Raw genomic sequence first — 12,777 nt, forward strand, 5'->3', positions numbered from 1 at the left:
CAGTTCTATTAGAAGTCCAAGGTAAAGGCACAGGCCGGCGCATACCGCTCATGGAATCCCTCACCATATGAACTCTGACCCCTCAAGTGTACAAGTGAAGAGACACCATGTGTCAGCTCCTTTTTAGAATAGTATTTCTTCTCTTCTCATAGAAACAAGGGTATGAAAAGAACAGCCAGAAACAGAGGAAGAGAGGCACAACGTGACTACGTAAATGCACTCTCCTAAATATTAAATGAGTAAGAGGTGAAGAAACACAAAGCCAGAAATTGAAATGAAAAGGCACCATCATGCTTCCCCTTAGAATAGGGTGGAAATTATGAAGACCCAAATTATAAAGAGGGGACATGGGATACTAGTGAAGAGAGACAACAGTGAAAACAGATATGTAATATTTAATGCGGCCGAACCGTGTATTACAATGCCGTTATGTGATGACTTCCAAAGAGAAAAGCAAGAACACTCGGAATAAAGTATTATTTAATTTTTTCCGATTTCATATCAAATAAACACCATATCCCGACATGCATTGCGGCTAAAACAATCAATGTTTTAGCCTATCAAAACCTCTGAAAAAAGAAAGGTGTCTCTCAGAATTGAAAGAGAAAAACCTGGGGAAAACACAAAAGCATTGTTCACAATTTAAACCAATACATGTCGTATAATTAACAAGGATAAACTGATGTTTTTTAGTGGATGAGTACTGCACTGTTAAATCATTTGATCATTGGTTTTATTATGAAAACGTCGAGACCGGAAATACTGTTTTCAACCCGTAACTTTACATGGAGGCTGCCGCATACCTCAAATCATCCTCGTAATATCTATCAAACTATAGATCCTACATATCGACTGGACGTGGATTCTAAAAGTACAATATACACTTCTCGCCAGAAATCTAATCAAAAAGTGTTTTAATTGCCAAACTATCCTACAATTTAGGATTTTACAGAGAGGGTTATTTGTGAATAAACGACCATCTGTAACGTTAGCATTCAACGGGAGCACTAGAGGGCGAAAACTTTAAAACATAATTATAGAATGTATTAAGCGCTTAAACAAACGACATATTTGGTCGTAATAAGGTCCTGAACAATCGGCCCATTTGGTCGTTTGAGTTGGAGGACTTGTTGGTATAATGAGTTATTTAAGATAAGATGGCGCATTAAGGGCTTTGTAGGCAAGAAGGCAAGGCAAGGCAAGGCAAGGCAAGGCAAGGCAATTCAAAGTGCTTTACAAAAAATGAAAGACATTAAGAAAATGGCATCTAAAATCAGTCATTAAAAAGAAAAGCTAATAAAGAAGAATTGTAAATGATATCCTGTGTTCTATAGGGAGCCAGTGTAAGGCAGCCAAAACAATGAAATCGTAACTCAGGATTGTGTTGTTGTTTGAGGTGCAATATACGAAACAGCAGCTTTTAGGCATGAAGAAAATATTGTTTTCCGCTTGGCGCCGATGCCTTGTTTTCACCAGAGAGTGGGCGGGGCCTTCATTTCACAAAGAAGTGACATAGCTCAAATGTTCAAAGTTCAACTTTTTTTTTTTTTTAACCTACTGTTACCAAGAACAAGACTGAATTTGCAGGCTCGACTTGTGGTATTAAATATATCAATCTCAATAAATACATTTATAAATATATTAACATTTCAATTATGCATTATATAAATATCACATACAAATAATTGTATTAATAAGTAAAAAATGTAGTTCTTTGTTTGTTAATTCTGTATAATGTATGTTCTGTATAACATTATTTATTTATTATTTATTTTATTATTATATTAGTAATATCATTAATAATGATATTATTGATATTTCTTTATTATATACTTTATTTCATTGATTGTGCCAATGAAATAAATAAATATGCAATTAATTAGGTGATAAATAAATGAAAAAATGTATGTTATTTTATATAATGAATGAAGGACTGTGATCAGTCCCCTGGCGCTGGGTTTGTGCTCGCTGAATTCAATAGCCACATTTAAACAAATATGTATTAATGTGTTTATTAAACAACAGTGACGCGTTAATATACTTATTCACATTTATTTATATACATTTATTTTCTATTAAAGGATTTATTTCACAGCCAATTTTTATTTCATAGGCATCTTAATTTATTGATATAGTCATTACATTTTTCAATATTTACGGCAGTAGTATTCCTGACTCCTGAGCCCACATACAAGCAAGTGTTGATCAGATCTTCTGTTGCTGATTTGTGCCTAGTTATATATATTTATTATTATTGATATTTGCTGTGAATTAATATGCAGCACAAACCGAATCCATTTGACATTTTCTTTGGATAGATTTATATTTGTAATGTATCATAACTAATCAAACATACACCATAAAAGTCAATAAGTAGATTGGTACAAAAAATCTAAAGGAGAGAATAAAAGAAGCTGAACGTTTAAATACCCAGCCTGTAAGACAGCGTGTAGGGCATACATTCCCTGTTACACACCCTTTGGCTTCCCCTCCCTCGCACAGGGGGGTGGGGTTTTGTATGTAATGAGGCAAGAGTATTTGTGGAAGCGGCCAATGGGAGCAGTTTGGGGAGCAGTATGCTCCAATCACAGCTCAGAGCTGCTGCCCATGGCAGGGCTCCACCATCAGTAACCAAGGATCCCTGTGCCATTAGAATCAATGCATCCATTTCACTCAGCACTAAAACAGTGCATCAGTGAGAGTGAGTAGGCTGAAGTCATTTAAGGTCATTCATAAAGATGTGACTTCAGGTCACAGCTTCCTTCTATAGCTGCTATCATTCGGCAGCGAGGGACATTCCCGCATTAGTTTGTTACATAACAGACTCTGCAAGGCTTACATTCTGAGTGCATGTCAAAGAAGGTTCTGTCATAAGATATGGCAACCTTTAATGAATAACATGAAAAAACGTTTTAAGAAGAGGGCATACACCACAGTACGGAGCTGGATGGTGTCTGTTGTTACAATGCAATACACAGCTTACAGCGAGGGGGGGTCTTTAAAGGAATAGTTCAAAATCTTGTAAAATATTCCTATTGATTTTCTTTCTAATAGATGGATGAAAAGATGGATATCAGGTTCATGTCCTGATAAGGACAAGGGTCATATAACCCTCACATATTAAGGCCCTGTTCCGGGATGTTGTGTCTCATCAAATGTGTTAGTTATGTTTGTATATGTCTGTCATTCCAAGTCTAGTCAGGTATTTATGTCAAGTCAGGTTTTCATGTTATTTCACGTCATGTCATGTCTGTCTATTTATGTCATTCATCTCTAGTCAAGTCCCTGTGTTTCATGTCATGTCTCGTTTTCCATTTTCTGTTTTATTTTGTACTTACCTCTTGTCTTTCATTTCAGGCCCTGTTACTTCCTCCCTTTGTGTGTTTTCCCGACATCGTCAGCTTCTGCTCCGCTCCTGATTGTTTCCGCCTGTTCCCACTTACCTCATGTTTAAATAGTCCTTGTCTCCCTTTGTCTTGTGCCAGTTTGTCTTGTTTCAGTGTGAGACCCAGCGTGTTTCCAAAGAGAAGAGTTTTGTTTTGTAGTTACCAAGAGCTTTATTGTTGTCCTCGCAAGAGTGATATTTTTGTAGTTACCAAGAGCTTTATTGTTGTCCTCGCAAGAGTGATCATTTCTTTGAACTTTGTTTATTTTCTCATTAAAGAGTGAGTTGTTGCATTTGAGTCCAGTATTTTTCTACCACGTTTTAACACGACGGGATCAAGAATATCTGAAGATATTTATGAATGCTTATGGGCTGACACAGTGGGTAGTGTGTCCCTCACCATCAATACTTTTAGCTGCGATCAGGGAGATTCCCAGTCGATCGCGAGATGTGTCTAAAAATAGAATAACAATATTCTGTTTTCATCGTTAACGTACTATAACATAATCTTCCTGTGCCAGAATAATGCACTTGAACGCATCAAAGCTTTGTGATTGGCCGGCCTGACCCCATGTTTCGGGGCGTGGCTGGTGGGCAGTGGGCATAGTTTGCTGACATTGTCCGTGTTCTCAAAACAGCAGTTCTCAGCAGTTCTCAAAACAGCAGCATCCAACCGTCTCTAATCCTTGGATATTACATGTCACTGCATGCATGCACGGAGCAGCTGTAGCGCGGAGATCATCATCATCATCATTCTGTCTTGTATTACTTAACAAAAAACAAACAAAAAACGGCTCGTTCGCTGGTGCTAGCCGGCTCCCGTCGAGCCGGTTTTTTTGGTTAAGTAATACAAGACAGAATGATGATGATGATGATCTCCGCGCTACAGCTGCTCCGTGCATGCATGCATGCAGTGACACGTAATATCCAAGGATTAGAGACTGTTGGATGCTGCTGTTTTGAGCATTGCAATATATGTATTTGTATTGTGTTTTTTTATGATTAGAGACGGTTGGATGCTTCTGTTTTGAGCATTGCAATATATTTATTTCCACAATGTTATTTATGGTTATCCTTAGGCTCAGCAAAGATTTGATGTAAGCTGCTGCTGTCTTTTTTTTCTATAGTTAATAGTTACTGAAATAAAACCCTGCTGTTTTGTCAGGGCCTTTTCTTTAAATATAATTTGAAAATGTCGATACAGTAGCCCCTTTTTTAATGTCTATGCTTAATTGTGTATAGGTGTTGCTATCTGCTTTGTGTCATGTGGTTCTACAAGCAAGTCAGTGCATTCACTGGGTGGTATCAGAGAGTGATATATGTGTACATATATAAATCATTCATTAGTCAAACAGGGCTACATTTGATTTAATTAGGTATAATATGTGGTAAACTGAAGAGCCGTTTGGGAGCTGAAGAGGCCGGCTCTTCTTGGTGAGCCGAGCCAAATGATCCGGCTTACCAGTAAGAGCCGGAATTCCCATCACTAAACGAGTGACAGTCCGCACACACACAGACCGCACTTATGGCAGAAGCAAAAAAGCCCAAAATATATAATTTTCACTCGGAGTGGGAGGATGATTATTTTTGTATCTATTCCAATTCAAAGTCCATCTGTCTCATCTGCAATGCGAGCGTGGCTTTATCGAAGAAGGGTAATTTAGGAGCGGCATTTCAAAACAGTGCACAAAGGCTACGAGACGGAATTCCCTCCTAATTCTGCCCTACGCTCCCAAAAGGGGAGGGGCCTGAAAGGACAGCTAAATGCACAGCAGTCCATTTTCACCAGGCCCAACAACAAGAGCAAGGCTGCTACCAGAGCATCTTATCGTGTCAGTCACGTTCTTGAGAAACACATGAAGTCTTTCAAAGACGGCGAAGTTGTGAAAGAAGCTTTCCTGGAGGCTGCCGACGCGCTTTTGGGGGACAGTAAAAATAACAGTAGCATTTCAACAGGTTTTTAATATAATGAAAACTCAAGTTAGATACCGTTATTAATCAGCTGTAAGATTTAGTTTGTTTGAACTTATTCATTATAATTATTGTACAAAATGGTATAAGAATGCAAACTTAAATTGATTATAGTCTATTATCAATTCAGGTTAAGAAGCTAGTGTTGCTTGCATACTATTTTTAAAGGCATTTATTTGTATAATCTACTAAAATGCAACAAAAAAAAAGGGTTTATTCTATTAATTGTGTCTTTTTTATTGCACTTTGGCAGCAGATTCCTGTGTAGCTTCAGATCTGAGTTGTCTTAATAGTAAGCCTAATTTATACTTTTGTAGCAACACTATTTTATATAATGGCAAGAAAGGGTTCAGAGTCTTTTATTTTGTTCCTGTGTCATATGTGGCAGCACTGTTCAATGTTTCTTGAAAACATTACCCACTGTAGTATGTGACGTGTGAATAAACTCCAACTCTGTATCAACAACACTGTTGTGTAACTTCAGTTAATACTTGTATGTGTGTAGATTAGAAAGAGGTAAGATAAAGGATCTGCAGTATTTTATGAAGTATTCATCGTACGAAGGTCAGTTTTATACAAGTAGAAGTGTGTATATACCTGGTAGGCCTAGTGTTAGAAATTAAAATCAATGTTTTGATGGCATAAAGTACCTTAAACATACCGTCAGTTTAAATGCTGTTTTATACTGAAAAACCAAAAATTATAGTGCATAACCAGTTGTTAAGCTTTTATTCTGAAAATCCTTCATCTCCGGTTAGCATTTAGCATGTGGCTAATATACCATTTACTATAGAGGTGAATTTAGTAGTGATATGACACGGAGTGTTGCACACCGAAGCCTACTGATTTTAACACTACAACTATAGACGTCGAGATATTATTATTGCTGAATATTAAATGAAGGTACAGTTTATTTGAATACGTTATTGTTTACAGATGTGGGTAGCATGTGACAACATCCGGAACGACCGGAAACCAAACTGCCGTGAAGTATTTCCTGTATTTTTTGGAGTATTGATTACAGCGTTTAGAATGTGTTAAATGAAAAGTCATGAAAGAGTTAAGGAGGAGAAAAGGCGTGTTTAGATATATATTGGATGTACAATGTCTGTATCCTCTGATATGCGTAACAACGGACATTAAATACGTGGAGGGCCGGCCCCCAGCAGCGTCAACCGGCCCACAGGGAGGAGCCAGCAGAGGATATATATATATATATATATATATATATATATATATATATATATATATATATAACAGCTGGAAAGGTGGAGCGGTCTCTTCCCTTCGCTCAAGAGCCAGAACACAGCTGTTTTCTGACTGAACAATATTCTGATTGTAAACATACCTGCGCCTTTATTTTTTAATTAAAGTACCAATTTGGAACCATCTCAGAGACTCCATTTAGTCTCCTTTTTAAAGCTTCTCTCCTGGATGTGAGAATAACGAAACACTGTTAACAGTAGTAGGCTGTCAGCAGTGTTGGGACTAACGCGTTACACAGTAACACGTTACTGTAACGCCGTTATTTTGGTAGTAACTAGTACTCTAACGCATTACTTTTTAAATTCAGTAACTCAGTTATCAGTTATCATGGTGCGTTACTCCGTTACTGCGTTAGTTTTTTTATATAGTCAACAGCCAGGCGAACAGAGATGAGAACTGTACTTAAGTACTGTACTTGAGTAAATGTACTTAGATACTTCCTGTGTCACATGCGGAGACGGGCTGTGGGCTTGTTTGTGTTGTTTACTAACAAGACTATCATGGCGGCGGCGGAGCTCAAGTCTAGTTTCTCCACCTGGAGATATTCTCACTATTTCACTTTTGTCGAGCACAAAGAAAAGAACGTTTTAGTTTAAATGTAAGTTGTGACCTGGCGGGTCAAAGATCCTATCTACTGCCCAAACCAGTCATTCAAATCTCTTAAAACATCTGCAAAAACAACATGCTGGGACGAAGCTAGTAGCTAAGACCACAGAGACTCAGCCGACGCCACTCCACCTCCACCTAAGCAACAGCGGCTGGATTTTAACCCAGGGACTGCTAGCCAGGGAAAAGTCGATAAAGCCATTGCACGGTATGTTGTAGAACACATGCAGGCTATTGCTACAGTGGAGTCACCCGCTTTCAGGGAGCTAGTTAGCATGATACCATGTCCGGGCGGCACACGGCATATGGGATATTTCCAACTACCTGGAGAAAGAATATACAAAAATGGAAAGCCAGCTAATATCGATGCAATCCAGATTGCATATAATGCATGTCAAGTTGATCAACAGATTGTATTATTCTCCAATGCAATAACAGTACTGAAATGAAGGCTATAAGGGCATTAAACATGTTTAAAACTGAGCACTTTGGTTCCCCTGCATCATTTAAAAACTCAGCTGGGTGACATGCTGTTTGATACTCATGGTACCTGTCTCTGTAAATAGAGTTTGTAAACTGTACCCTGTACATTATGTTGTATGTCATCCTTATTGTTGTTCTGTTGTTTTATGTTACATGTGTAACTAATGTCCTGCAGGTCACCCTTGAAAAAGAGATCTTTTGATCTCAAGGGGCTTTCACCTGGTTAAATAAAGGCTACAAACAATTAATGGAGCCCTTTTTTTTAAGTAACAAAAAAGTTACTTTTCACAGTAACGCATTAATTTTCGGTGTAAGTAATCAGTAAAGTAACTGAGTTACTTTTGAAATGAAGTAACTAGTAATGGTAACTAGTTACTGGTTTCAGTAACTAGCACAACACTGGCTGTCAGTAATGGCTACGCCTCTCGATTTGGACTGGTAGATCTCGGCAGACTGGCAACTTTAAAAGTAGCTCTCGGTTCAAAAAAGGTTGGTATAGACGGTTCGTCCACAAGAAGCCGAAACGGAGCCGCGGATTCGGAGCCCGAATCATTTCCTGGAACAATGACGCCATAGCCCCGCCTCTCCCCACCTCTCCTGCTCACTCCCGCGTCATTGCTGATGCGTTTCGCCAACAACAACAACAATGGCGGATCACAGGGTTGCGTTCGTGCCCCAGTACTCGTAGTTCGTACTGACCATGATACAGATTTTAGTGCAAAATCTACAGCTCCTCTGCCACAACCATCAGCAACAATAATAATATAAAATAATAATCTTCATCGGTCTTATTCTCTGCTTTTGGTGTATTTTGTGGCGGCAGTACAGTGCCACTTACAGGCCCGGCATATGTACTACAGTGTCTCCAGCGTTTTCGAGCGGTTTCATGTGGACGGACACGTTTCTTGAGCCGTTTCCGTGTGGACAGAAGACTTTTTTTCGAAATCCGTTTCATCTCCGTGTGGACGGGGCCTAAGAGGATGACCAATCACAACAGAGCCGACCAGCTTACCAATGAGAGCAGACTGGGCTCTGGTTTCAGACAGAGGGTGAAAATATACTTTTTATTTTGTGAATAAAGAATGCAATTCATAGTCTGTATTATGAATGGCCTGATATGTGTAGTTAGTAAGTTAGTTTATAAAGAATATGCATTTGTTTTGCAAAAAAAAACGTTTAAATAGAAAAAGAGAGATTGTACAAAATATAATAAATAACTGACTACAATGAATGTTCCATCATTATAATAACACAAAGGTCCCCTAAAATTACGAATGTATGTAATTATCATTTTTTTGGCCTTTGTGCTTTTATTGTAGAGATAGGCAGGTGGTCTGCAGGTTGGATTCCACCCCCGCACTGCTGCTGCCAGATTTTTAACCACAACATGGTTGTATTTAATGCCACGTTCTCAGTTTTTTTTAAATTATTAAGTCTGGCAATATGTAAAACTCAGTGAAGTACTAGTTTAGTATATGGGTTTAAAAACCTTGGTTGCAGTCTTTCAGTAAAAATAACCCCACCTTTGACCAAAATAAAAAACATAACATTCACCAGCATCATGCAGACTCATTTAGAACAAAGGAACCCAGGAACACAGACACATGGAGCCAAGATAATCAGCATGTCTAAGCTCTGAGAGTGCTTTTGTGTGTACAGTCACATCTCCTCACACATTCATTAAGGACAGTCCTCCTCCCATCACTACACAAAAGCACCCCCTTTGCCCTTGCAGTCCCCTCCCCCCCACCTCTATCACTAGCAGCCTCCCCCTCCCCCAGTGTTAGGAGCAGGTGCTGAGCCAGACCGTCTGCTGAGGTGAAGTGAAAGCATGCCCCCCTCCTCCCTGCAGATAGCAGCAGCTTGTAGATAGAACATATGAGCCCTAAAAGCTGCGCGGGGCAGAGATCAGAAAAACCTTTTCAACACAAAACTCTGCTGTGCTTCAAAACATCTTTGAACTCCAAAAGTCCGACATTATACAATCAAACAAATAAATAAACACAAGGATAATTGTGTCTTATTGTTGAGTAAATAACTGAAGTTACCTACTGTAACTCCAGCTTCTATGAGTATAGGCGTATCGCCTAAACCTCCAGGGCTGTACACAGTTTAATACTGGCAACTTCTAATTGTGGGAAAAACGTCTTTTAATACTACAATTCCCAGTAGAGACGTGCCATAGAGAACATGTTGCGAAAAACAATAGCCAACGTGTGTAGTTCTGGGGGGGCGTTCAAGTCCAGTTTTGAATAGTCTGCCATGGTTTTGTTCCATTTCAAGGAGCTTGATGCTCGGCGTAACCTTGGCGCACTGCCACTCCAACATCCAATCCCAGAGCTTGAAGATTAATCACGGGGTTTGTCGCAAAGCGGACAGGCGTCGTCACAACAATAGCTGGGGATTGTGGGTAGTGTAGTCTCTGGCGCTCCACATTTCAGAGAAAACAAGTTGTTTCTCAGAATTGAAGGGGAAAAACACAAAAGCTTTGTACACAATTTAAACCTATCAATATCGTTTAATTAACAAAGGTAATCTGGTGGTTTTGAGTTGATGAGTAGTGGAGATATCACTGTCAAATCAATCGACAGTAAGGAAAATACTTACTTCCGGGTGTACAATTCTCCGTTATCCAATGGGAATGGACGCTTACATTGCCTTTAAGGGCAGCCGACATAAACGGGTGCGGGTCTTCCATGAGCGTCAAATCCCGCCGCAGATGGGAATACATTGCAATCAGTTGAAAGCTCTTTGCGTCCGTTTATGAAGCTGAAGGAGCCTCGGCGCGTCCCAACTGCACGCCACGGGGTCCCTGACCAAGCGTCGCTCCTGGACGTTTAGGGAGTGAGAGTGTGTTGACCTGTGAGGTGGGCCCCTTCCGATATAAATAGGAAGGGGGCCCGACAATCTTCTCCCACACAAACAGCTTTTCTTCAGCTATTCGTGGAGCCAATGGGGCCCAGAACTTAGAGGGCTACGCCTACTCATAGAAGCTGGAGTTACAGCTTCGCCCTCTAAGGCTATCACTATTGGGTTAAGGGCGAAGCATGATGTAGTCTGCGCCCCACTGGGTCCGCCCGGTACCAGAAGCACAGACACACCTACTCAAATAATAACCCATGCCTATTGCGCCATGTGTAATGGCGCATCACCGTCCCTGGAAATATAGCATACAAACATGAATATTCCCCATGAGGGGACGAAGGCTGGGAACAATACATTACATTACATTACATGTCACTTGTTAGACGCTTTTATCCAAAGCGACTAACATACATTCAATACTGTGGACAATCCCCACAGGAGCAATTTGGGGTGAAGTGTCTCAGGGACACAACGACATGCTGACTGCAGTGGGACTCAAACTTGCTATCCCTTGATTCAAAGTTCAGCGCACTAATTTCAGCGCACTATCACTGAGCCACAGCCTCCCTACAAACCTGCCGCTGTGAAAAAGTAGAGACGAAGGTCACACTTTGTCCAGCGATAAAAGAGGGGGAAAAAACAGCTCTCTGCGTTCCGCCAGGAATAAACGAACAGGGGGAAGACCAAGATGCAGCAGTGCAAATGTCTTCCACTGACATCCCTCCGTGCAAGGCCGTAGAGAATGAAATTCCTCTAGTGGATGTTCTCTGATGTTCTCCGGTGGATTGTGCAGACAGAGGCAACCCTAGTGAGCGCTCTCTGTAATGCACAAACAGGCGCTGGGAACGGCGCAAACAGCCGTGCTCGTAACATAGCAAGCTAGCGCGCACAGGGCAGAGGAGATGCGATGCGGCTTCTTCCCCTCTAATCCCATCAGGAGCGTATGCGCTGCGTCTGCGCTGCGGCTGCGGCGTTTTTAGCGATCGCGGCCACTCTAGTCAATGGGTGCTATTCCACCAGACCCGCTGCGCCGCGCTGCGCCGCGGTTCGAAGCGTCCCAGAAGCTCCTCGCCGTAAGGAATTTCTAAAATATATGATGAATCCTATTTTTGACGCGGCGCAGCGCGGCGTAGGCAGGAAGTGGAACGTTCATCCAACAACTGCGAGGCTGCACACACGACGCTCCGCTTCCACAACGTTTTGAAACGCGCCTGGTGGGTTATGACGCAGGAGGAGGTCGCAGCGCGGCGCGGTCGCAGCGCGGCGCAGCCGCAGCGCAGACGCTTCCGGTGGGATCAGGGGGTTCCTCTGATGTGTGAGGAGGAGGAAAGAAGCCATCCAAAGTTATCACTTCCTGTCCAACAACAGCTGGAGAAATGACAGCACATGAGGCAGGGGAAACGTAATGGGGTCCAGGCTTTTCTCAACACACCAACGCTGGAACACTTTCCAAAACGGAGAGCAGCTCCAGCACATTTACTTGTGACGAACAGGGTTGATGCGCAGGCGAATGAACGTGACCAGCTGACGTCTGAAAAACTCCAACACCAGCTCTCAACAAACGACTCTGCTTCTGTCTGGCATGGTCTAAAGGTCCTTACATACCAAGCCGATTTTCGGCGTCGATAGATGTCGATAGACGTCGGGTCGTCGATGAGCGTCGTGTCGCCCTACTCAGATTGGTGTGTCTTGGTGTGTACTGCACCGTCTTTTCGTGCCGAGACCTTCCGCCTCCCGATTCAACATGTTGAATCGGGAGGCTGTCGGCCAAAGCCCATCGGCCAAAGAAATCACTCTGATTGGCTGTTCAGCGAAACGGAAGTGAGGGACCCAAACAAACTATTAAGAAGGCAAATCTAAGATTTAATTTAACTCCAGCTCTCGACACAGGTTCAGGAAAGAAAATGGAACGCACACGCTATTTGTTGTTTGTTTATATCATGCAGTCTGTTCTTCTTCTCTTGGTGTATCACGCAGTCTGTCTTCCGGTTGTTGCCTCTTTTGAATGACGAATACACACTACCGACGCCTGCTGGTAAGGAGAGTTATTGCCATGGCCTGGAAAATGAGAAAACAACCCGTCCGGACTGATCGGAGCCTCAAGCAGGACTTTCCTTGCAGATTCCGGTATAGCCCCCTGCTTCAGCCAGAGGTACCGCTGAATCTGCGTCGCCCACGCCGCAATCCTCGCCGTGAAGACA

This window comes from Gymnodraco acuticeps, unplaced genomic scaffold (assembly GCF_902827175.1).
Source record: "Gymnodraco acuticeps unplaced genomic scaffold, fGymAcu1.1, whole genome shotgun sequence".
NCBI lineage: Eukaryota > Metazoa > Chordata > Actinopteri > Perciformes > Bathydraconidae > Gymnodraco > Gymnodraco acuticeps.